This window comes from Cyprinodon variegatus, unplaced genomic scaffold, assembly GCF_000732505.1.
Source record: "Cyprinodon variegatus isolate N-32 unplaced genomic scaffold, C_variegatus-1.0 Scaffold122, whole genome shotgun sequence".
NCBI lineage: Eukaryota > Metazoa > Chordata > Actinopteri > Cyprinodontiformes > Cyprinodontidae > Cyprinodon > Cyprinodon variegatus.
The window spans coordinates 919,763-945,191 of record NW_015150575.1 but is presented as its reverse complement, the minus strand read 5'-3'; positions in this window follow the sequence as shown (position 1 = coordinate 945,191).

Sequence of the window (25,429 nt, the reverse complement as noted above, 5' to 3'; positions counted from 1 at the left end):
ATACCATTGTGAACACTTTATGCAATAACCCTTTATAATGATCCTACTATAAAAAAAAAAAGCTGTCATATATGGACGCACTGTATATACTGTATGTATCCCATGCACCTTTTTCTTCCTTTGGCCCATTCTTCCTCTTTGACTATTTGAGCCGATACATTTCGCAACTGTGAGATGACTGAGGTCCAATCAATCAATCAATCAATCAATCAATCAATCAATCAATCAATCAATCAATCAATCAATCAATCAATCAATCAATCAATCAATCAATCAACTCATATTGTAGCATATTTAAATAGACAGGTGCATTGTCACTGATGTTCAATTTGTTATTGTATTGGATTATATATTTTCTGCTCGTTTTAATAAAGCAGGGTTGTAAGTAAATATTGAGCAAAAGATATTTTGCTTTAGAGTAGTCACATATATTTATACGGTCTTAGTCCCATCTATAGTAAAAAAGAGAAGGGGGAAAATTCAACATTGCATATATTTATTTGAGGTAAGAGGAGTTTTGTCATAAAAGTTATGTTTTGTATAGCTGTTAAAATGTCAAAAAAAAAAACCTTACTGACTTGATGAATGCTAAAGGAGATATGTTTTACTCAAACTTACCAATCAATATCTGTAAACAAAAAAAAGAAAAAAAGATATATGTAGTAAACTGTATCATTGTTTTTTTTTTTTACTTTACTTACTGGGTTGTCCTGTCACATCTTGAACTATAAATGGTGTGGTTGTAAAGTGACAAATTCTGAGGGATATTTTTGCTGAAGATCCTAACAAAACCTAACATTTGTTAAAACCCCAGTTGCTCAAGCTTAAACATTGCAGTCTAGTTATGTGAGATAATAATTTCCTAATGCAAGTCAAAATAATCACATTTGAACAAGACTACCAAAACATAGACATATTCTTACTGTAGTAATTTGAAGGCATTCTGACAATATTGTTCAGGTGTTATTATTCAGTGTCTGTAGAGTTGTGCTGGAGGAAAGATAAAGGTTATATTTTCATGTCTAAAAGCAGCTAATAGTCCATTACGTAGCTCATGCCCAGACAGGATGATGTCATTAGGAAGCAAGCCTAATAGGATCTGGTCTCAGACGTGGCCTGAAAGGTGCTTCTTATTTCCTGCAGCTCTGAATGGACCAGAACAGTTGAAGGACTTTTTAAATTGAAAATCAATCTCTCACAAATTATCTGCTACTGACATTAACATAAAAAACAAACTGAAAAAGAGGGAGTTAGTATATCTAGCTTTTGTTTCATCTCCATATTTTTTATCCTACCAATTTTCTTATTAGTCCGTGGTTAGATCTCTAAGAGAGAAGTTGAAAGATCAGAGGTTTTTTTTTATTTGCTGAAAGGCAATACTGTAATAACACACCTATTCATCTAATTTCCATACCTATTTAATCCTTCCAGGATAGCAGGGGGAACTCTGTTAAGATTCTCAGTCATCCAGGTCATGGTCAAGCGTGAAAAGTTCCGTTTAGGCACCTGGATATGAAGTTTTCTAGAAGACTAGAAGAATATTCATGACCAACTATTCTTCATATTTATCAAGAAAAGAACAAAACATCCAATTGGTTTAAGATCAAGGTGGATCAGGAGTCTAGCAAGGTGTAGCAACAAAACAGTTTAATTCTAAAAACAGCTGGGCCAGAACTGCTTATGTATACAAGGTGCTGTTCATCTCAGCTCTGAACTGAAAACTGTGCCTGTAACAGGTTAAAAAAGGTTGAACGATTTGAGGATTGTTGATTTTAGGGTTAGATTTTTGCATAAACAAAGTAGAGGCTTAATTTGCCTGTACTGAATCAAATGTTCATACTAATGGTTGTGGTGCAATGGATCTGGGGATATTTTCTTAGGACCAAATGAGCATTATTTAAATGCACTGCCTCCCTGAATTCTATTCTATCCATTCTATCCCTGGAGGGCCACACTGTACTCATCTGCTGATGGCTGCTTTCAATAGCTTCCATGTTTATATAGAAAAGGCAAAACAGGGTACAACAAATATAAAAAAGTGTGCCTAATAATGTAGCTATCTGTATTTAAATGGCTATCTAATAACTATTTTCCTATATCAAAACTTAATGCATAACAATTTTTAGTTTTTATTGAATTTATATCTGCAGAGTTTAAGAAAATTTTTGTATTTAATTCATTCAGACAGAGCGCGTCTATTGAGCATTCTCATCCATCTGTGCTTTAGCAGACTTACTGCCGAGGTCTGACCTCTCTAATGGCGAGAACTTTCCATCCAGTTAGAGAAACACAGTAAGAAGATCTCTGCCAACTCCTACACAGATTGAAAAGCTAAGTATGTCAAATTTGAATTATTATACAAATAGTAAATGTGGTCTGTGACTGTGTTAAAAAAGATTAAGTTATGAAGTCACGGTGAGCAAACATTTAATACATTAATCTTCATCTCTGTAGTTCAGGGGTCCTTTTCTTCAGCTGTCATATTTCATCTACATTGATTAAAAAAAGGGAAATACAATGTAATTAATGTGAAATGTGTGCACACTCGAATCTAAAGCAGTTCATGGTAAAAAAAAAAAAAAGTTATATTCTGTGCAACATGCTTGATAGTTTGGCTCAGACTAAATTATCTGACAAGTCTTGACACATAATCTGTTGTGCAACTGCATCAAACTCTGGGTCATTGTCAAAGAGAGGATGTTTGTATTTTTTAAACTTTACCAAGGCTGAAACACATTAAACAGCAGCTTTAATTATTCAAGTCATGCCAGTAATGAGCCATGACATACTCTAGGTTTGTTTAAATCCCCCATGACTGGTAGCTTTGATGTGACTGTAGATAAAGCCTTACTAGCTTACTTTCCATTGTGTTATTCCGACCTTGTGTGCCTCTAAATGTTTCCAACTGCCTCAATAAATCTTGAAAGGGTATAAATCATGCAGATTCCTAACATTTCAACAAGAGCTGGATTAACAATGTCTTTAGAAGAGTGGATCATACATATATCACTAAAAGTCGCATCACAACCAAATAATACTGGTGTAATCCTTTTTTCATAACTTCTGTAATGAGGTGCATTCACCCATTTAAAGTTCAAGCATTTTTCTTTCTGGTCTCTTCGTAATTATTGCTGAAAAAAAGAAAAGACTGATGCATGAAAATTGATCTGTTTCTTTGACAAATATATAAGCTAATTATTAATCTTATCTAGTATCAATTGTTTTTTAAATTAAAAACTATTGAAACGTGTAATTATTTTCCTCTGTTCTTGCAGGTGTGGAAGCAGATTTCTGGTAGTTATTCTGTATTGTCTGCGTTTGTTTTTTCTTTCTTTTGTCTTTAATTTCCCTCCCTCCCTCCTCTCTGTCCCCTTGAGTCTTATCACCTCCCCCTTTCTCTCCCCCTTTCTGTCTCTGTGTCCATTGATTATGATTTTTACCCAAAGCCACTAGTAATAAAATTTCATCCATAATTACCAAGTGGAACTTTATGACAACCATGATGATCTATTTATGAAAGCAAATCTGTTGGGCTATTATACAGCTTTGGGACATCAACTCTCAGTGCTACATTGGCAAACAGGACACATTAAAAAAAGAAAGAAAAAGAAATATTAATAATCTAAATAATTAAAAGTGCAGTTAAGCCTAAACATTGCTCTTACCTCGGGCAGATATTTTTTTATTCAACCAAGAAGCTTATTTCTGATGAAAAATGAGGGAGGCGTCTCTCATAAGAAAACAAATTACTTTAACAGAAGTACCAATTAAAAAACTAAAGAATATTGTTCACATTTAGATTTTCTTAAAAAGGGTATATAGAAAACAATTCATATTCTGTTAATATTCAATGGAAAAACGTTTATCTAGATTGCAGCAATCAAATTCGTATAATTGCTTACTGGCTTTTTTGTCATGATCTGGCCTGTTTGCTCTCCCGTAATTAGTCATTCCTTTCACCTGTCGTTTTCCCTCCCTGCCTCAATTATAATTTATTCCTCTCACCTGTTTCCTGTTGGTTATATTCAGTTCAGCCTGAGCATTCAGGGCCAGATCATTGCTTGACTTTCTGTCAGTCTTTCTGTTCATTTTTTATTTTATGGTTCATGTCCTGGATCCTAGCTGCCAGTGGAAAGAGGGTTTTAGTGTTTGTCTCATTTCCTGATTGTCCACTGTTCCTCCCCCACGGAGTCCTCTGGGTTTTTGGCTCATTATGGGCTCATTATGGGGGGAGGTTCAGTTTTTATCCAGTAAGCCTGGCTCCAGGGAGGAGACCAGTTTAAAGTTCTGCTTCAAGTTCCGGTTCCCACGTCCTGTCTCGGCTACCCTCTTCCACTGTGCCTGCCTGTCTGCACCTGATCCTGTCTGCTCCTGTGCGTGACCTGCTCCTGTGCTTCTGGTCCCAGTCATCACCGGCTCACATCGACTCCGGTCTTACGTGGGTGCGGCGCCGCAGTGATTCCAAGTCATTAAAAAGACGTAAACCTCTCTCACCGGCTGCTGAGCTGTCCAGCTGCGGTTACCGAGACACTCCGGCGCTGCAGAAAATTCCGCAAGAAAGCTATCCTTGCGGCGTGCCGGAGCCCTCCGCAACAAGCTCTCGCAAATATCCTTATTTGGGCCGTGTTATCGCGTGAAGTTACGTGAACTCAAGTGAACTTCTGTTGTCGCGAGTTAAATCTCCGGACCTGTTGCCGGAGCCGCAGAGCCGCACCGCACCGTAGTCAAAAGGGCGGTGTGAGAGGGGGTGTGCGGGAGTTGCGGTCTCCGTCGGCTCGGTAACCGCACCGGAGCCAGTGTGAGCAAGGGGCTAGACTCTGAACCCTCCTGGGAGCCTGTGGATGCCTGGAAGTCTGGATCCTGGCACCTGTTTCTGTTCCTGCCTGATCTGGATCCTGCCTGTTCTGTCTGTTCCTGTCTGTTCTGGATCCCTGACCAGGGTCGGCTTCCAGCATGACCTCTGGGACTGCAGCACTTGGGGACATTCTTGGTCTGGACTGTTAAACCAGAGTGTCTGAGATTGGGCGGTGCCCCGCCCCCCCGCCTGCAGTGTCCGCGAGCCACAGCTCCGCTTTTGTTTTGTTTTATTTAATAAACGTTTGAACTTTCCTACTGACTGTCTCTCCTTGAATACTGGGTCCATCTGTCCTCGGTTCATGACATTTTTTTATGTTTCCATAATGATTTAATTTATACTGATGATGTCTTTGGAACTGAAAAGCTCCTTGCTTCTCACCAGTGTCGGGAGTAACATAATAGCTTAACAATATGACGTTGTTTGTAACTGATAGTATATTATGCTTGATGAAGTCAGAGGCAAAATATTTCTGTGATTCGCTCATCATGTACAGGAACATTATGTCTTGCTGATGGTCAATATCTGTTTATTCCTTGGGCGCCTCTGTGTCAGATTGTGAACCTCTTCTCCAAAAATTAGACTTACTTAGAGTTAGATTACTAGATTATTCGTAGATTATTATTATTTTTTCGTTTTAGAGGTGTCAAGTAACGAAGTACAAATACTTTGTTACTGTACTGAAGTACACTATTTAGGTATCGATACTTTACTCCATTACTTATTTTTCTTCCTACCTTTGACTCCTACTCATTACATTTTCTGTACTTTCTATTCCTTACATTTTTAAAACAACAATGTTACTCTTGGCTTCAGTTTAATGTTTATAAATATTTATTTCATATCATGTGCGCCATCCAATGCAGATCATTGCCGCCATCCACATCTATTGAAAACTAGTGTAATTGGATGAGTCATATAACGCAAACACTGATTGGTTAGCTATTCGTCAAATTTGTGCTGACGCCAAGGGAAATCATCAGAATCAAGCAGGTGTTCTTCAAACTGCAACCGTGAATTGTCTATGCCATACTACAATGTCGGATTCAGAAAAAAAAGTTGAAATGTCCGAAAGGTCGGACACAGACGAGAGCGTATGGGGAGATGGAGACAAAGACAAAGGCAAAGAAGACCTCCCTCATCCTTGGCCCTATCTGTCAAAAAATTTAGCTCTCAATTCATATAGTGGCATCTGGCTGTTTATTTTAAAGGGTACGTTATACTTTTATACTTTAAGTATGTCAGGACTCCAGTTTTTGTGTTTGTCTGTTTGTCTTGTCTTTGTGTTCTCCCTTCCACCACCAGGAGGCGCCTGGTTCCGGTCCGCCTCCTCACACACCTGCGGACGGTTACCTCATCACCGGACTGCTCTTAAGCTGCTGGTTGCCACTACCTCGACGTCAGAGTGTTTGCCAGTTTGGGGAACTCTAGCCAAGCTTTGTTTATTCTGAGTCTAATCTGAGTTTTTGTATTGCGAGTTTTTGCATTCTAGCCAAGCTGAGATCTCATTGAGTTTGACTGAGTGCTTGTCTCCCTGAGATTCAACTTTGTTTTTGTCTTTGCCTTTCGGCAGGAAGCCTTCCTGCAAACTGGACCTTTTCGACCGCCTCTCCCAGGAGGGATCAGCTGAGCCTTAAACTGAGCAACGGATTCAAACAGGAGGTTTGGATCCAGCCACCTTTGAGATTGTTGTGATCACTCTCTGAGTAAGGAAATCATCTTCACCACGACCCGTTCAAGTACCAGAGGAAATCTGAGTCGCAACCAGCGTCTGCATCACTCTTCACCGTCCGAGTTCTTGGTAAACCCTGTTCCGCCCTCCACCAAATCAGACAAACTCTGGTAAACCAACACACAGACTGCAGTCAAGTATTCTCCACTTCTCTGGAAACGTGAGTCACAAACTTACCATCACCTTCAAGATCAACGAATCAGATTTCCCACTGAGCCTGAACTAACTGTCTGTCTTCCCCTCGTCTTCCAGCTCCGGCTGAGCAGAGTTCGGAGTTCGGACCTCTGCATCGAGCTCATATTCCTTCAATAAAACCCGTTGAACTTTTACTCAGTGTCTCTCTGTTTGGCTTCACTGCATGTGGGTCCGAGCCTTAAATAAAATCATGACAAAGTAGTTTTGGACCAAATACTTTTTCACTTTTACTTGAGTAAAGAATTCAAGTTGATACTTCAACTTTTACCAGAGTGTTTTTAAACTAAGGTATCTATACTTCTACTTTAGTAACAAAAGTGTGTACCTTTGACACCACTGTACAGCTTTCATGACATTTCCATTTCTTAAAGTGCAAAAGTGATCAAATGTAAACAGTGTCTGAGAAAAACACATTTTTCAAAAAAATGCATTGATAATGAAGTCCAGTTGACTAAATATATATGGTGCCAATATGCAGAGTTTTGGTTTGGTGTTATCAGTGTGACAGAGTCTGTGACATTATTTAGAATTCTTTCAACAGTTCAGCATTCTGATTGTTGTGAGGAAGAAACTGTTGCAGAACTGCTGGACCTGCATCGCATGCTTCGAAGCCTCTTCCCAAAGGGCAGCAGGGAGAACAGTTCCTGGTGGGGGTGTGAGGGGTCATTGATGATGTTACGGGCTCGGGACACGCAGTGCTGGGATGAAATGTCTTTTATCGAGGGAAGAGGAGCCCCAATTATCTTATCTGCTGTTCTCACCACTCTTCTCACCCTCAGTCTAAGGCACTGCAGCCTCCACACCACACAGTGAGACAGCTAGCTGGTCAGAATGCTCTCTATGGTGCTTCTGTAGAAGGTCGTGGGGTGGGGTCAGGTGGGCTCTCATCATCGTTTGATGAGACTGTACATGTTTGTGTTGTGGATGTCAGAACAGTTTAGAGGAAAGGGATAAAAAACACACTTCCAGCATAGACTGTGTCTTTGATGTATTTCAGAAGGATGTCTTGATGCATCTATGATGACTTGGGTTAGAGCAAAAGGGTATTAGTCAATAAGACAGATGATGTTTTGTTTTTTTGGTACAGGTATGATGATGGAGGAGTTCAGGGTGGCAGAGAACTTTAAAGCTACAGGGAGAGATGGAAGATGTCCAAAGATACACCTACAAGTTTCGCAGGTAGTGATTTTAAGTTCATTGTGTGTGGAAATTCAGTCTTGTTAATGTTTACTCTCCTTAACGGGGATTCACCTCATGTGATTCAAGGACAATAGGTTTATGCTACAGCTCTGGGGTGGCTTTTCAAGCTTTCTGCTGTTAAGAGCGTTGATGTGTGCAAGTAAGGTGTCAGTCAGAGCTCAGTAATACTGAGTTGCCTGTGTTTTATAGTCTGTGAAGATCCTGATGTCTCTTCCCTTGTTGCTATATTTTTTTTTATTATGGAATTGCTTCTCAATTCATTGCATGTACCTGCTGCTGGATACCCTTTCTCAGCTCCTTCTGGCCACTGCTGTAGGACAGTTTGTCTCCTGATCCGTGTCTTTGGACCCCCGTTGCTTTCTTTCTGCTTACTACCTTGGGTCTGCCTCCAGACTTCACCCCTCTGGATTATCCTGCCTTCCATCATCTGCTCGGATCTGACTCACATGTTCAGATCATCAGGTTTTTGTAATCACTAACTGAGGTTTCTCACCAGAGTTACCTGCCTCGAACACCCACCCTCCGCTGCTGCAGATCTGCAAACTGTTCGTTGTTGCTTTAGTAAACGCTTTTAAGTTATCCTACTGTCTGTCTTGCCTGAATACTGGGTCTCTCTGTTCTGAGTCATCACACTAACAAAGTATAGCAGTTGCTAGGTGAGCGGTTTGCTTAATGTAATCTGACTATTTGGATGTTTGGTATTGTGATTGTGAGAGGTTAGCCATGCATTCTTTTTTCGGTAAGTTCTTAATGTAGTATAAAGTGTAACTGTAACAAGAGGACTTTGAGATTCATTATTTTACAAACGTGCCACATCAGATTCAACAAAAGTTCTTAAGTAAATTATGATAAATGATCTTTGTAAACCCGATGGAGTCAACCTGTGAGTATTCAAGCCTGAGTTCCTGAGAAAGATGAATCTGCATAATTGCCACTCCAATAATTCCATGTTAGGGTAGCACTTCCCACATCTGCGTGTGCATTCACAAATATGGTAATGAAGATGAAGAAGAAAAACTTTACTGGTTTGGAGACCAAGGATCTGCTGATTGAGAGCTGAGCGACAGAATAAAAGGACCAGTAAAAAGCCAAGCAGAGGGAAATAAATTACGAGAGCTGTCTGTGAATGCTTTGTTTGCACTATAACAGAAGTAAAAATAAAACAAAATCCACTTAGGAAGCAACGTGGGCAATAAGCAAGACACACTCAATAAAGGAATGGTTCTGCAGATGGGGACCACAGATCATTCCCTTTACCTATGCTTTCCACTGCCTGCAACATGCAGACCAGTTTGGCAGTGGGTTATTAATGGTGTCGGGGGCCATTTGTTTGGAGGAGTGCACAACCCTCCATGGGCTAGCTAGAGTTAGCATGACTGCCATTAGTTACCGAGAAGAGAGCCTCAGACCTGTTTTGAGTACGTAAGCTGGTGTGGTTGTTACCCTGGGTTCCTCCTCTAATGCGTTACAATGCTAGACCTCATATGGCTGGAGAGTGTCAGCAGTTCTTGCAACATGAAGGCATCAAAGCTATGGACTGGCCTATCTGTTCCCCAGACCTGAATCTGATTGAGCACATCTGGGACATCCAATCCATCCACCAATCACAATGCTCCACAGATTGCCCAGGAGTTTGCAGCTGCTTTAGTCCAGGTCTGGGTAGAGATCCCTCAAGAGACTATCTGCCACCTCATCAGGAGCATGTCCAGGCGTTTTAGGGAGGTCATACAGGCACATGGTGAAAACACACAATACTGGGCCTCATTGTGACCTGTTTTAAGGACATCCAAGTTGGACCAGCCTGTAGTGTGATTTTCTACATTAATTCTGAGTTTTTAGGTAATTGTGCTGGACCACAATCACACTTCATTATTAATTTAACTTTTTAACTTTTTGTTAAGATTTATGCTCTAAATTGCCCTTTATTCCTAGAGGAAGTGATGTGTAAATTGAGAGCCAATTGGCAATGATTGTTGTCACGTGTCATGGTAAATAAAAACCAGAGTGCAGGTGGGTTGCGATATGGCCACCCCACCACTCTCAGAATGAACTGCAAGTACTGTGTAATGGTCTTATTTTTCTCTGCTGAAAAGCAACTGGTCTAACTGCTGTGAAGTCAAATCTGCTAAAAGCAACACAAGTTTAATAATCTGATAAACTGGTTTATATGCTAGATCAGTATTCTAAATCAATCAGCTATTTAAGTGTTGTCCTGCTTGTATTTTGCTAACTGTTTGTAGACTGGATATAATAGATTTGTTTAGCTCTTTTAAAAGTGTAAAAATTAAATAACATGATCTGTGAGTTGTTTATTTTAGAAAGTCCAGTAAAGATGTTAGGATACTTCCCCCTAAAATCAAGGAAGCATCATCACAAGCCCGAATATCTCTTCTAGCTCTTGTTCATCCATTGAGTTAAGTAATGCAGCACTGAAAGAAAATGCTTCATGTCCGGAATGTAGGTGACGAGGCTGAATAGGAGAGAGAAGTGGAGGAACTTTGAAATTGTAAAGAAATTTACTCTTGACCCCTATAACGGATTGTAATAAAGTCATGCTCATTCAAAGCAAAAAAAAAAAAAAAGAGAGAGCTGACATATGTTTTTTTTTTATAACTCATAAAATTCCACACCTGCACTTCAAATATTCCCCTCTTCACTTTAATATGGTGATGAACTAGTGAGGTTTTATACATCTACAGAAATCCAGCATGTGGGGTGTAGATATGTGCCTGATTGTGGATGTAATTAGCCAGGCATGAATTTTCATTTGATCCCCGCAGTCAAGAGGAGAACAATTGAGTATGAACATAAAAAGCGGCATCCCAGTAAGACACACTTGGTTTATTCAAAATTGGAAAATTGCTCTTTGTAAATGTTGTTTAAATTGATTTTGTGGCTAAAACTTCAGTGGCATTACCAATTCCATAGAAGTTTAAAACATTACATAAAAAAATGGAATAAGCCCATAGGGAATACAAATTTGAGATGCCCAGAGAATAGTAAAGTAGATTAGATTGATGAGTAATTTCCCACAATACTTGTCTAGTAGGAATTTTTAGACTCATAAAGTTGTCCTTGTGTACAGTAATGATGACGCAGTCTGTCTCCAATTACAGCAGGTATTGTGTAAGCATGTACACTGAGGATGAGAAGCCATTCCCCAGATGCTGAATGCCAACGTCACTGGTAGCGACAGAAATAACGCACACAATCTGTTTTAGATATGAATCCTCGAGGGGTGCAGGAGAATGTGCTGCTGTGTTTTGTGGCACCACTGGATTCACATATGAGACCACTCTGCCAATGCTTAAAAAAAGCCCAACTATATTTCAAATTGATCATCTATAATGACAGTTAAATGTGTAAAAAAATGTGAGGCAAACTTGCAAGGTTGCATTCATGGACAAGTCAGAAAAAGAGATATTGCACATGCTGTAGTTGCCAGGTTTCTTCCATTTCCTTTTTCTGCTACTTTTTTTTTCTTCTTACAGACAGATATTACACCCACTTTGGAGCTCTTCAACCCAATCAGGGCATTCTCCTACCGTCTTTGGAGATTGAGCTGTTCATCAGAGGCAGTTAATTACATTGTTCTCTAAAGGGTTGACAAGTTAAGCCACTTTCTTTTCCTATTTTGGATTCAGACAAGAAGGCTGATATAGTACGGATAACTGCCTTGGTGAAATCACATCTTCAATTGTTTAGATGAGGAAATAAAAACAAAACTACCTTAGTGTTGTGTTGGCTAATACAGAAACATTAGGATTCAAAATGTGTCCCTCCTTGGCACTTCACTATTGTGGTCTCTTTTCCCTCTCCCCTATGGGCTACTCTATTACAGAGAGAACAAGCACATAATTGGAATTTAACACAGTTACAGATAGAGAAGACATATGATTGTCTTGTGGAACTGAGAGACTCTTTAAACCTCAACAGTGACATGTACAACAAAGCCAACTGGCAGCACTGATCTCTTTAAGAGAGTGGTATTATGTTAATTTCGCAGGTTTATTAGGATTTGAGACGCACTGAATGACTCAGTGCTTTACAGGCAGAGCTTTCTAATTGTTGTAGCCTTTGTAAATGCTGCTAATTGTTTTTTTTTTTACTTACATGATGCTGTTAGGAAAAAGACTAAGGGACACAACCTTTAACTTTAGTTCTTTTAAGATACACTGCCATCGTAATGTTTTACATTCAGTGAGTGCGCATGAACAGTATAGAATGACTAACATGGACCAATTGGGAAACAGTTGAATAGTACGGTAGATATTCTTGTAACCATTGCAACCCTGATGAGAATGAAATAATCAGTCAAGTACTAAATTTTATTTAAAAATAACCTCCCAATAACTATTGACTGCACAAAAACAACCTCCTTTATTTCGAAATAGATCAAAAAGAGCCAATCATAACATAATAGTTTTCATTTTTAAGTGGCCAAAGTACTAGATTGTACCTCAGCAGACAAAGTGACATGCTAACAGCACCTTCTCTAAATAGCTCTTTTATACTGTGAAAGCATTTTTCTCTGTCTTTTTTAATATTTTATTTAGTGTATCTCAGAGAAAATTGTTGTGTAGAGACTTCACAAATTAGCTAAAGTGAGTAAAACTGGGTCAGTAGGTGTCAATTTTCTTATTAAGTAGTTAGATTAACCTCCACAGGTGAAGCCCTGGATGAGAAATATATTATTATCGCTTGGATCCTCAATCATTCACTTCATCACTTTGTATTGACATTAATTAGCCTTTTCTCAGACCTAATTACACACCAGTACATACAAATCCTGATGTATTTTTAGCCTTCCATTTCAGGTTCTGATCTAGTATATTTAATCTTTGATGATTTCAAAATTTTCCACCTTCTAGACTTTAGTACTAAGCAATCTTAGTTCTTTGTAGCCATATATACCTTCATTTGTCATGATCTGCCCTGATAGCTGACCTTAATTATTAATTTCATTCACCTGCGCTAACTCTGCCCAGTTCCTAATCATTACACATCTTATCAACCTGCGTCTGTTGCTTTACATTCAGCTCAGCCCAGCAATTAGGGCCAGATTTTGTTTGATGTTTGTTGTATGTTTGTTTTGTTAGTTTTAATTTATTCCAAGATTCTAGTCCCCGTCCCAGGAGGCCAGTGGGTTGAGAGGGTTTTGGTGTTTGTCTTGTGTCCTGATCATGTCCTGGCTCCTCGGTGAAGCACAGTTTAAATGCCGTAATCCTGGCTCCTAGGTGTAGTACAGTTTAAAGTCCCATAATCCTGGCTCCTAGGTGGAAACCAGTTTAAAGTTTCGCAGTTATCCTTGTACCTTGCCTTGTTTCTTTCCCTCAACCTCTGAGTCTGCCTGTCTGCATCTGTGTGTTTCTGTCTGAGCTTGTTGCTGAAATCATGGAAATCTGAACCTGCCTTAATGCTCTGTGGATTCCTGGAACCCTGGATGTGTTTGTTCCTGTGTGGATCGGAACCCATGGCTGGGCTGCAGACTCCTGGATTCCAGAACTGTTCCTGTCATATCTGTATCCCTAACCTGATGGGACTGAACAGCCAGGTAAGCGCTCACTCAGATAATCATCTCCCTTCAGATGATCGTGGTCACTCACCTGTTTCTCCCTCCAGAGTGCCAGTGATTGGGTGTTGCCCCTCCTCCCCCTGCAGCCTCTGTGGTCTGTGGATCAACAGCAGCCATTATGTGTTTTGTGTTAATAAACGTTTTGAATTTTCCCTCTGTCTGTCTCACCTTGAATACTGGGTCTATCGGTCTCGCTTCATGAAGAAAAAAAATTCTCCCTCAACCTCCTTTCTCCTCTAACATGGCCTTATACAAGGAAGTCCTTCTACATCAGACATATTTTCTTATACGGCAGCAAATATCAATAGCATTGGATGATATTTACCGGTGTGGGGAAGATGAATGTCCTGCTCTAAATACTTCAACCTCATTGCCTCTTGGAGTATTAGTCATGTAAACAACGTCTGCTTATTAATGGTAAAAGCTTTCCCTAATGATCCACACCTCACATGACTCTGAAATATCAAGTCAGGATATAAAGAGCAGCCATAGATCATCATAATGAATGATGGGAGGCTGGCAGAAGGCTGGGGGAGGAGACCCGTCTCGATGCTAATTCACTCTCTATTTCCCTGCTTGATTCATATTCTATTTGGTCATCATATATCAAAGCTGATTCTTCCATTAATGCAGCAAACTTTGCCTTCACTTTACTGATGGGATTTGTCAGCATTACAGGGCACTTATGCACCTAAAAATGATGCAAGATTTATTTTTAGTCTAAAGTAAGAAGATGTTCTGGTCACCACAGTTGCTTGAAAAGATAAAAAACCTCAATCTGACTTCGATGTGAATGTTGAGTTACTGTGCCTCCACAAAGGAACTCCACAAGGAATAAAAATAATTTACCAACGTAATCAAATGTGTTCAGAAAAAGCAGTATGTGTCATCTGACAAGTGCTCTGATATCAGTCTGACACAATCAGTCTCCTGAGAGAAACCATCAAAGCCCTGTTATTTTTTTATTATGCTGGATGATTTCTCAATAATTGGCACTACTGTAAATTTGTTTCTTGTCAAACACTGAGTAATCAGAAACCAGCCAGCCGTAAATAAACAAATGCACTTCAGTATCCCTTAGCATACTAATCAGCTCAATCACAATATTGCTCATAATAAGGAGCATTTCCTTTTACTGTGCTGCTAAATGGTCAGTGTTAATGATAATGAATCAGAAGTATAGCTCTGAATTTGCTCCAACTGCCTCTGTCACTTATCTGCGTCCATGAGCAGATTGGCTTTAATGCATCCAATCTGTGTAAAACACCAACTGGTTCATATCACATCAATGCAGTAATGAAAGTGCCTCTGGGAGCAATGGTTAAAGGGGTCAGGTGTATGTAGTGGTGCATTAGCGTTGCTTTAAGGGTGTAACATTACCCACGATGCAGGTGGATGTGTCTGTTGAGCCTCTTATATCAAATAATTTAATTCTCCAATTAGCTCAAAAGGTTTAGAGAAGGTAATGGATGGGAAACTTAAGTGGTTTTAAACCCATCTGTTGTCAGTTCTTTTTCTTTTGAGCTAATGATATTGAAAGATAAATGCTTCTGACATGATTATTAGTATTTTATTGGATATCACAGAAATTATTTATTTTAAGTCTACTTTATGAATATTGTGTTATCCTGAGGAATATTGGCACAAGTCACATGCAAAATTATCTCAGTTAGACATATTAAATTCCTTTACATACTCTCTACTTTAATCCTTAATGTTAAACACTGGTGTCAAATTAGGTTAAATACGCCAACAGTTCCAAGAAGAAAACGTGATAATCATCCCTCATCCTGAGCAAGTATGTGTCAACAATAAAAAGGAAAACCTTTTTTCTAACACTAGAAGTCATCAGCCAAACCTGGATCAGTATTAGCAGCATTTTGCTGTGACCTACTGGGGATTAAGATATTAGATGTGGAGCACAGAAACATACAGAAACAGTGATTCGGTACTTATTATATTACAGCAGTAAATTTATTATTGTGTTCCTGTAGAATCCAAAACAGCTAAGTGCATAATCTGTAGTGTTATCTATAAAAAAAAGAGCAATTTTTTGTTTGAGAAGGGGACAACAACTGAAACTTCTATCATTGAGCCCAAACCTTTGAAGTATACAGCTTAAAGTATAAAGTTTATCAGAGAACAATGGCTGATGCAAAATGCAGCTGCCAGTGTTCTCCCTAAAACTAAGAAAGTAGTAACCTGACAACAGCCAGATGCATGTCTCGTTCCGCCTAGCTCCGCTCACATACATCTGGGAACCCGCCATAGGAATTGCCTTTACTGAAGGATGGGCCTTATCAAAACTCCTTGCATATGATTGGATAAGCCACTTGTCTGTCATCTTTATTGACGTGCTATTTCAACCACTCACACCGAAGCTAACCCGTGACGCTGTGAGAGGAGGAGCCATTTGGTAGATCAAGCTCTTGCCAAATCCGGTCGGAAGAAGGGCGAAAACATCGTTTCCACCAACAAAAGCCTTCAAAGCCGTTCTCTGATGTTCTTTTAATGAAACAATATCAGATAGATTAGACAACACAGAAGAAATAGCAGCATCAATGCTAACGCCTGCTTCCGCCATTGTTGTTGGAATCTCACGGTCGCTTCTCCACTCCAGGACACACCAGCCCTGCGTCCAGATTGGACAGACCATAAATTCGGTTGGGGAAATCACTTTCAATGAGCGGGTTCCCAGATGTATGTGAGTGGAGCTAGGCGGAGCGAGACATGCATCTGGCTGTTGTCAGGTTAAGAAAGTAGAGCATATGAGCCTGGTTTTGAAGTCCTTCCATTGGCTCCCTCTAGCCTATTGAACAGACCTTAAAATTCCTCTGTTATTCTATAAATCCCTGAATTGATCAGCACATCAATATATAATGTCTGCTCAGTGGAGCAGTGTGCAGCCACTGAGCAAGAAGGTTGTGGGTTTGATTCCCGGCCCGGGTTTTTTCTGCATGGAGTTTGCATGTTCTCCCTGAGTATGCGTGGGTTCTCTCCGGCTCCCTCCCACAGTCCAAAAAGTCACAGTCAGTGTATCAACCACTCAGGTCTTCTAGGGAGAGGCATTTAGGTCCTATATGCTCAGCTTATCTGGAGCAAACCTCCAGAAGGGTTTAAAATGGCTGAAAGTCTGAGTTCTTTTAAGTCAAGGTTAAAAACCCATTTGTTTAGAGCTGCCTTTGACTGTTGAAGTTAACTGGGGTACTATTAGTTTATGACTTAGACTTAGACAAACTTTATTGTCATTTTGTACACACAGAGTGTATACCAAATGAAATTTCGTTCAGTACAGCTCTCAAGACATTTCCATTTTTTAAAGTGCAGCAGTGGGCAAATGTAAACATGTTATCAAATGTAAACATAAGACTGAGATATGACTTGGAATTCAGCTTTTCTTTTCAATATTCAGCTGTCTGATGGCTATGAGGAAGAAGCTGTTTCGGAATCTGTTGGATCTGCATCGGATGCTTTTATGCCTCTTCCCAGAGGGCAGTAGCAAGAATAGTCCATGGTGGGGTAGTGAGGGGTGATTTATGATGTTAGGGGCTCGCGACACAAAGCACTGGGATGATATGTCTTTTATGGAGGGAAGAGGATCCCCGGTTATCTTCTCTGCAGTTTGCACAACTCTCTGCACATTCTTTGAGTCTGATACACTGCAGCCCCCACACCATACAGTGAGTCAGCTGGTCAGAAACCTCTCTATGGTGTTTCTGTAGAAGGTTGAGAGGAAAGGTGGGGGCAGGTTGGCTCTCCTCATCCTCCGCAGGAAGTACATGTGATTTTGTGCCCTTTTGACCAATGAGGTGGTGTTTACAGTCCAGGTGAGGTTGTCTGTGATGTGCACCACCTCTACAGCTGACCGTTTGATGAGCAGTGGAGTATGGCTAAGCCAATTTTTCCCGAAGTTAACAATGATCTCCTTCTTTTTCTCCATATTCAGGATCAGGTTGTTGTCTCTGCACCACTCCACCAGTTGCTCCACCTCCTCTGTGTTGTCCTGGTTGTTGTCGTCTCTGACGAGACCCAACACCGTGGTGTTATCTGCAAACTTCATGATTTGATTGGTGGTGAACCTGGGGACGCAGTTATGTGTCATCAGGGTGGACAGCGGGGGTCTCAGGACGCAGCCCTGAGGGGAGCCTGTGCTTAGACTGATGACATCAGAGTCCAACCAAATAGCTGACTTCCATGCTTTCAGTGATCTCCAAACCTCCCCATTCAGCCAGGGTCGTTGGTTTGCTTGGATGGTGATGTTCTTTGTGATGCTGACATCCTGAATGCATTTGCTGATGTAGGCTGACACAGTCATGGCATATTAATTTATATTTGATATATTGTCATAGGTTGCTGCACCCTTGAATATGTTCCAGTCAGAGCATTCAAAACAGTCTTGGAGTTTTTCCATGGCACCTTCAGACCATACTCGGACCTCTTATACTGTTGGTTTAGCCCTGATCAGCTGGGACCTGTATAAAGAAATTAGCTTGACAGAGAAGTGATCTGATGACCCAAGGTGGGGGCGGGAGCTGCTCTGAATGCATCTTTGATGTTAGAGTAAACCAGGTCTAAAGTGTTATCACCCTGAGTTGCAAAGTCCACATGTTGGTGGAAATGAGGGAGCACAGTCTTCAAGTTAGCCTGGTAATTAAAATCCCCAGCAATGGTGAAAACGCCCTCTGTGTATGCAGATTTGAGCTCAGAGATAGCCTGGTATAGAAACTTCATGGCCTCTTTTGTATTAGTGCTGGGGGGCACATAAGTAGCAGTAATGCTGATCACACTAAACTCTCTAGGCAGATAGAACTGTCTGTAGTTGACATAAACTTGATGTCTGGAGAGCTGAAGCTGGCGACTGATCCAGCATTTTTACACCAGCTGCTGTTGATGTAAACACAAAGCCTGCCACCACAAGTCTTACCGCTGAATTCTTTGTTTCTCCGCGGTATGGCGTTAGCCCCTCCAGGTTATCGCTATGCGACTATGGTTGTGGTCCTATTGTTTAATTTGTTTACACGTTTTTTTTTATCTTTATTTTCTTTTATTCCGCTTTTATTTTTCCTCTATTTTATCCATTTCATTTAAAGTACTTTGAATTGTCCATATACTGAATTGTGCTATACAAATAAACTTGCCTTGGTTTGCCTTGCCTAAATTATCAAAGTAAACGCACAGGCAAAAAAAACAACAACAAAAAAACACCGCCAGGAAGGTGAATGGGCTAGACACATCTACACCAGGTCAGGTGTAGCTTAAATGAAGAGAAATTATAAAAAACAAAAAAAAACAAGACAAAGTTAAAAGCAGCAAATAATCCAGATAATGAACAAATGTCTAGACTTATCTAGCTAGACGTAGACTTTAGAATCTAGATACACTGACATAAAAAAAAGGATGAACAATGACAGGTGTCTCAAAAATGAACGAAAAAAACTTAGATTGGTTTTATGTTTTTAATAATGCTTACCTGGTACGGGGAACTGCAGAGTGTGCCAAGGAAGTATTCTCAACACCATTCAAAATGTTGGATACAAGTTAGCCATAATTCACGCTTTACCACATCAGTTTATTTTTCATTATTACTCTGCTAAGTACTCTATATCACTTAGTTGTATCAGTTGTATATTGAACCCTAGCATAGATTTAATATTTCTAAGTGTCTATATCTTTTTTTTTATAAGCATATGAACAGATGTGTATGTACACTTACCAACGAGTCCAATGGGGTACATCCTTAAAAATACGTATACATGAGACAAGGAGGATGTCAGAAAATGGTTCATCGTATCTTTTTTATCTAGTCAATTAATCACAGATATCACAGCCTCAACTTTTCACATCTATGCACATTTTCTCTGTGTTTCTAACCCACCAACTTTATTGGAAGTGAAATAACAAATCACTTTAGGTTACCCGTGTGTTGGAATCAGTGTAGTGCAGTTCTAATAATGTATGAGAGAAGAGAGGGGTGATACAGGCTTAGACATGGATTCATGTTTCAGATACATTACCATTCGGTCCACTGAGTCTGGATCTTTCAGCTTGAATAATCATCATCCGTCCTGTTGGCTGGGGAGCCAAAGGGAGCGGAGGAAATTAGCGGATGTCTGCTCTGAAAATTACTTTATATGTTACTGTGGTAATTTCTCAAACGAGGCTAGTAACAACATTGTAAAATGGAACTAATCTTGGAAAGAGAGGAAGTAACAGTTCAGGAAATCTGGTGCACAGAAACATACAAACATGCAGCTAGTAGTTAAATTAATTTTTACTGTTCAGGTTAGTTTTTATCAGTATCATTTGAGCCCATTAGTATTTTCAAATGTGCAATTCCAAAAACACCTACAATTTATACATGCAGGAAATTTAGTACCTCAACTTTGCAAAGATTAATCCTTTTTTGCAATAGGGTATTCTCAGAGAACAAAATTTTAAAAGCTACTGGTATGAAACCAAAAGCAGGATATTTTCATAATTAATGTTAAGTATGGTAGGGAGGATCTGTGACATTGTGTGTGTTTCAAAAGTGTTTAGAACCTTATTTGGGTGTTTTTAAGAAATTAACACATTTTGAACAAAAAATATGAAAAAAAATAATGAAACCAAGGCATCAGAGAAATGTTTCGCTAAGCAAACGCACACAAAAAAAAAAAACAGATTTTTTTTTCATCGTCATTACGGCAAACAAACCTAAATTCTATAGCAAATAGTTAGGTTGATTTTAACTGAGGTGAACATAAGGAAGGACTCTGATCCCTGGACAATTTAGAGGAATGGGTAAAGAGCCCTCATGTTGCAATGTGTTACAGGCTGCATTTGCTCTTAGATTAAAGGGGGTTGCACGCATTGACAGCAGGTGTACTGATAATTGTGGCACCGGGGATTCAGTCAAAAACCAATTATTTTTTTTGGTGGGTGTAGCTGTAACATTTTTAAACTTCTCATTTCTCTCAAGGTAATCCAGTCTGTCATTTCTAATTACAGCCTGCCAAGAATTTATTGTTTACCAATCATGTAGCACAGAGAGGAGGCCTTGGGAGGTCTTGGATAAACTGCTGTGTGAGATTTTTTTTCTGTTGTGGACACAAACATTGTGTAGGCTGGATATGCTTTGACATTTTCATGTGATTCTTTTCTAGTGCTTATCATACTCACTTATTGTCAAGGGTGACCAAATTTTATGTCTGAGATATTTCAAAGTGTTTTGGTGGATTTGGAAACATTGGAATATTTTCAGGACATTTCGTGTGGCTATTTATCCATCCTTGATTAATTTTAGTTTGGAGTTGCCAACCAAAGGTCAGATGGCTTTGGCAGTATGTATAGATCATTGGCTTAAAAAGCTACTGTAACTAGTATTGCAACTATATATTAGAAGAAGAGGAGAAGAATAACAAGAATAAAGATGAGGGTGCCTGAGCATCTGAGAAATACGCCATAAGGCTTTTCACTTTCATCATCTTGGCCAAACATCAATGTTGAAATTACTTTGTTATGATTTTATCAACACCCAATGTTAGTAAACCTGCACCGATCCCTGCTTTTAATTCTACAAACCTTCTTAAAAAAAAAGATATGTTTCTTAAAAAAATATATATGTTTTTTCTGCTTTTTCTTTCTTGTAATTCACCATGAACCTCCAACCATTCGCTGTTATATTGAGACTTGGGCTACTGAGGCTTGGATGGGATTCCAAAAACTACATCCAAGCATCCAGGCTTGTTAGAGTGAGTTTCTCTCATTCTTCTGAGGAAGTCAATCTTTTTAATGGATCACTGAGCTGAGACTTCCTCACAAAAGGTGAGACTTAAAAAGATGGACTCATGATCCTCTTATTGGCTGAAAAATATGCCAACCAGAAAGCTACCATGGAGGTAAAGAAATAAAGGTTTTTATTTACTCAAATGTTATGATTTCATGTTTTTTAAATGAAAAAAAAAAGACAATTTTCATGAAACGTTGGTTTAATTACAGTTTGATAAAATCTGATAACTAGTAAAACTTATTAAGTGGCCTACAGAGTATTCTGTCTGTTGATTCAAACACCTCAATTTTTTTTAACAAGGGAAGTAAAAGCTTAACCGACTGCTGTTCATCACTCATTTTTTAACTAGTGAATTCATATAACTTATAGTTAATAAAATTACACTTGTACTGATTCGTTTGGTCGCTTATTGTGATTTCTCTCCCCAACTCTAACACCTTTTACCTCTAATTGTTAATACAAGAAATTAATAGCACTGTGAAATTAATCTGACTTTTTAATTATATACCAACTGGTTGAATAGGAAGAAGAAAAATCCAGTTTGTTTAGACTGGCAAGTAAACATGAAATGACTGAAAAATATTTACAAATTAGTTATTTAGTTATAAATACAGTTTTATGATCAATTAAAAACAGGGATAATACACATGATTTTACATAGTATTTTTTTCTTCTTAAAAGAGAAAAAAATTGCCTAAGTAGAAATTTTGATTCTTCTAAATGTTTTTTGCATAAGATTTTTCTACTATTTAATTAACTGATTTTAAGGCAGCTTCCACATTTTACCTTGGGTACCAACAGATTTCCCATGCCTGTATTTGGATTGAATGTTGGAAACTGTAAATCATATACCAATCTTATGTTTACATTCTATCACTTCTTCTTACAGTTTATCACTGCTGCACTATAAGAATGCAAATTTGTTTAAAGCTGTACTGAATGAAATTTTGTTTTGGATACACTCTGTGAGTACAAAATGACAATAAAGTCTATCTAAGTATAAGTATTTGAGTTGTTGGTTGTTGATATTAAACAGCCTGGCAACCATAAAGCCACATTCATACGAAAACAAGGTGGTGTTTATCATTTTAGGTTTTCAAAAATCCATAGTGATGTTTGAGAAGTTTGCTCACACTGAAGGGCTCACAATCAATCCACCAGACTCACACATAGTGCATTATTTAAAAAACAAGAGAGCCACTTGACTCAGGAGTGTTCAAAATTATTACTTTATTGGTGCCTTAAGTATTTCATTAGAGATGCAGCACAACAGGCCAAGCTTTAAAAGCAAAGTGGCTCTCAGATTCCCACGTGTGGAAGTGCTATTGGACTTGTCCTGCCAGCCTCGGCGCCTGTGCTTGCTTTGGCACTGGCACTAGATTGGAAAAGGGGCTATGCCTGGGGCCAACAGCAGATTCAAACACTGAGACTTATGTCCTGTGGAAACACAATACTGCTGCCCCTTCCCCCAGTGTCTGCGTCTGAAGCCATTTCCTTGATCTTTGGATTCTGCTGTTGTGTATTTAGCGGTTTATGCTATGTGTGAGCAGGATAGACTATAGGGGTCAAGTGTTGAAAAGGACATTTTGGGCCTTCACATCTTTCAATCTTTTTGGTAAAACATGAAACATTTTTTTCCCCTACATATGTGACTTCCTGCATGTCTCACCTGTCAGAAGGGATTTTCTGCAACTCTTAATGTGAAATTTTCTTGGCGGAGTCCTGACAGGATGCTGATGCATGGAAAAACAGCATGGAAAAGGATCACTTTGTCTCACCCTGAAGTCCCAGGCTGACCCTGGGCTGAATCATAATAATAGCTCTGTGTGACAACCATACTGGTCCACTCAGGGCAAATGTGAGCTGACAGTTGCTTCTGTGTGAGGAGCTTGCATGTAGCAGCAGTTAGAGTTGGCCACTCTTCAGCTTTATTGTACTGTTGGTAATAGAAGCCACAGGATGGTAGTATGCCAAGGCTGGTGAACTACAGGTGGGGCAGATATTGTACAAAGCAGCCAAAGCATCATGTCCCACGAATGATGCAGTGGAGCCAGGAGATAAGGAAGAGGATGTAATCAACAGTGGCCTATTAGGTACTAACATCACACCAACCAGTTACGCAAGATCCATAACTCAAGAGTTGTTTGTGTTTGATGTCCACAATCTCCTGAATAAGCTGGCCAATGTAATGCAGTGCAAGGTGCATGGTTCTATATTAAGTCTTATTCCATACATCCAAGACAAAGAAAATTCTCATGTCTATAGATGAACGGCTCAACTCTATGCAGTCTGGCCAGGTCCGTTAGCTTTCACAGGGTCTTTGTTTGTTATGGCCATTTAGTGGTTGCAGGGGACACAGGAGGGTCGAGTATCAGACCGCCTGACCAAACAGTCACTCTACTGTTCTCCAGCAGAGAACAAAGGAGCAGCCTCAATTAGTTTCTGCAGTAATCTCCCACCGCTGTCACATGATCTGGGCTGTTTGTAATAACACACAGGGGGCCTAGACCAGTCCGCTCAGGAAATGAGATGATCCATGGCTGACAGCTTAGACACAGCTGCCATGTATCCGTTATTAATATGCTGCAAAAACTGTTATCCTCTCCCCCTGTCAGTTTGTAACTGGATGCACATTTGTGCACGTATTTGCAAGGAGACACAAATAAACTCACGTCTGAGATCAGTGTACATCAGAGATCCGAAGATTAACTCTAAAAGTTGATCAGATCATTCTGTGTGTGCTATATATTTCCTGTGAAACATAAGCTGATCTCAGGGATTTAGTCCCAACCTGTTGGTATAACTCTATAATACTACTCTGGGACTATTTACAAGCATGCTGTTGCATAAACTTGAAAGTAATTTCAATGACTATTTCCTTTCTATTGATGCCATCTGAGCCCTCAAATCTTAAACACTGAGCATTAACAGTATCTGTTTCATTGACAGTATTGAAGACTGTGCCCTACCCTGTATTAGTCCTCAGCCTTCTTGCATGAATTGGTTGTGGAGCAGAAAGTCGTATGACTCAGTAAAGCGTTTGCAGACTTCTCCGTAAGATTGGAGAAATACCTCGACTGAAAAGCTCCAGTTCAAAGGCTGAGATTTCCTTCTTCTTGGCTCTTGGCAGAGTGGGAGATCAAAGCTAAATGCTGAGCAACAAATGTGTGTTTCTGTCACTGGTGATTTGTCTGTGTGTTTGATCAACAGCCTCCCTTATCTGCCTGCTTCACTCTGCTGCTAATATGCAGTAATAGACTGCCATTCGAGAGACATAAGACGATGGAGATGACATGAAGGATGTGACGTCGGTGTAGAGCTGATGAAGGGCACTTTACAAAACCTTAATTCTGTAAAACTGCAAAAGAAATATTTGACTAATGTTCCTCTAATGTAGAGTCGTCTACACCATCTTACAGACATGCTTCAGATCATAAAAAAAGGGTGACATAATACCTCACTTACTGTAATTAACTGTATTTGTTGGCTCAGTTATACCCAGGTCAGATTTATTTTTCTAAAAAGAGCCTGTCTGACAACATTTAGTAAAACAAAAAACAAGTTATTCATATCTATCTGCCTGAGAAAAAAAAGTGTTTTCTAAGGATGTCGGACTTTGGAGATCCACACCCACCTATGGTGAAAATATAGAGCTCTGGTAAATTGTCCCAGGAATGAATAACAAATTGACCCTAAGAACATTGGTGACTTATCCCTCTTGTTTCAACAATAAGAAAGAGATAGTGCAAAAATGGTATTCATTACTGAGCTCCAAGGCCAAAACCACTGCTGACCAAGAGAACTAAAAAAAGGCCATATTTTGATAACCCATAAACTTTAGATAAAATATTTTATGGACTGACGAGACAAATGTGAAGTCTCTTGGAATGTTTGAACCATTTAACAAAATAACAACAACCTTATATTGCTAGTCTGATAGATATTGGGATGTTATTGTAAGGTCTGAGGTTAAGTTACTTCTTCCAGGCAAGGACAGTTTGTCATAGTAGATAGAACCGTGAATCCTGAAGGGCGAATGTCCGACAATAATTTTTGACCTTATGCTTAAAGGAATAGTACACTCAAAACATGATTAGCCTTCAT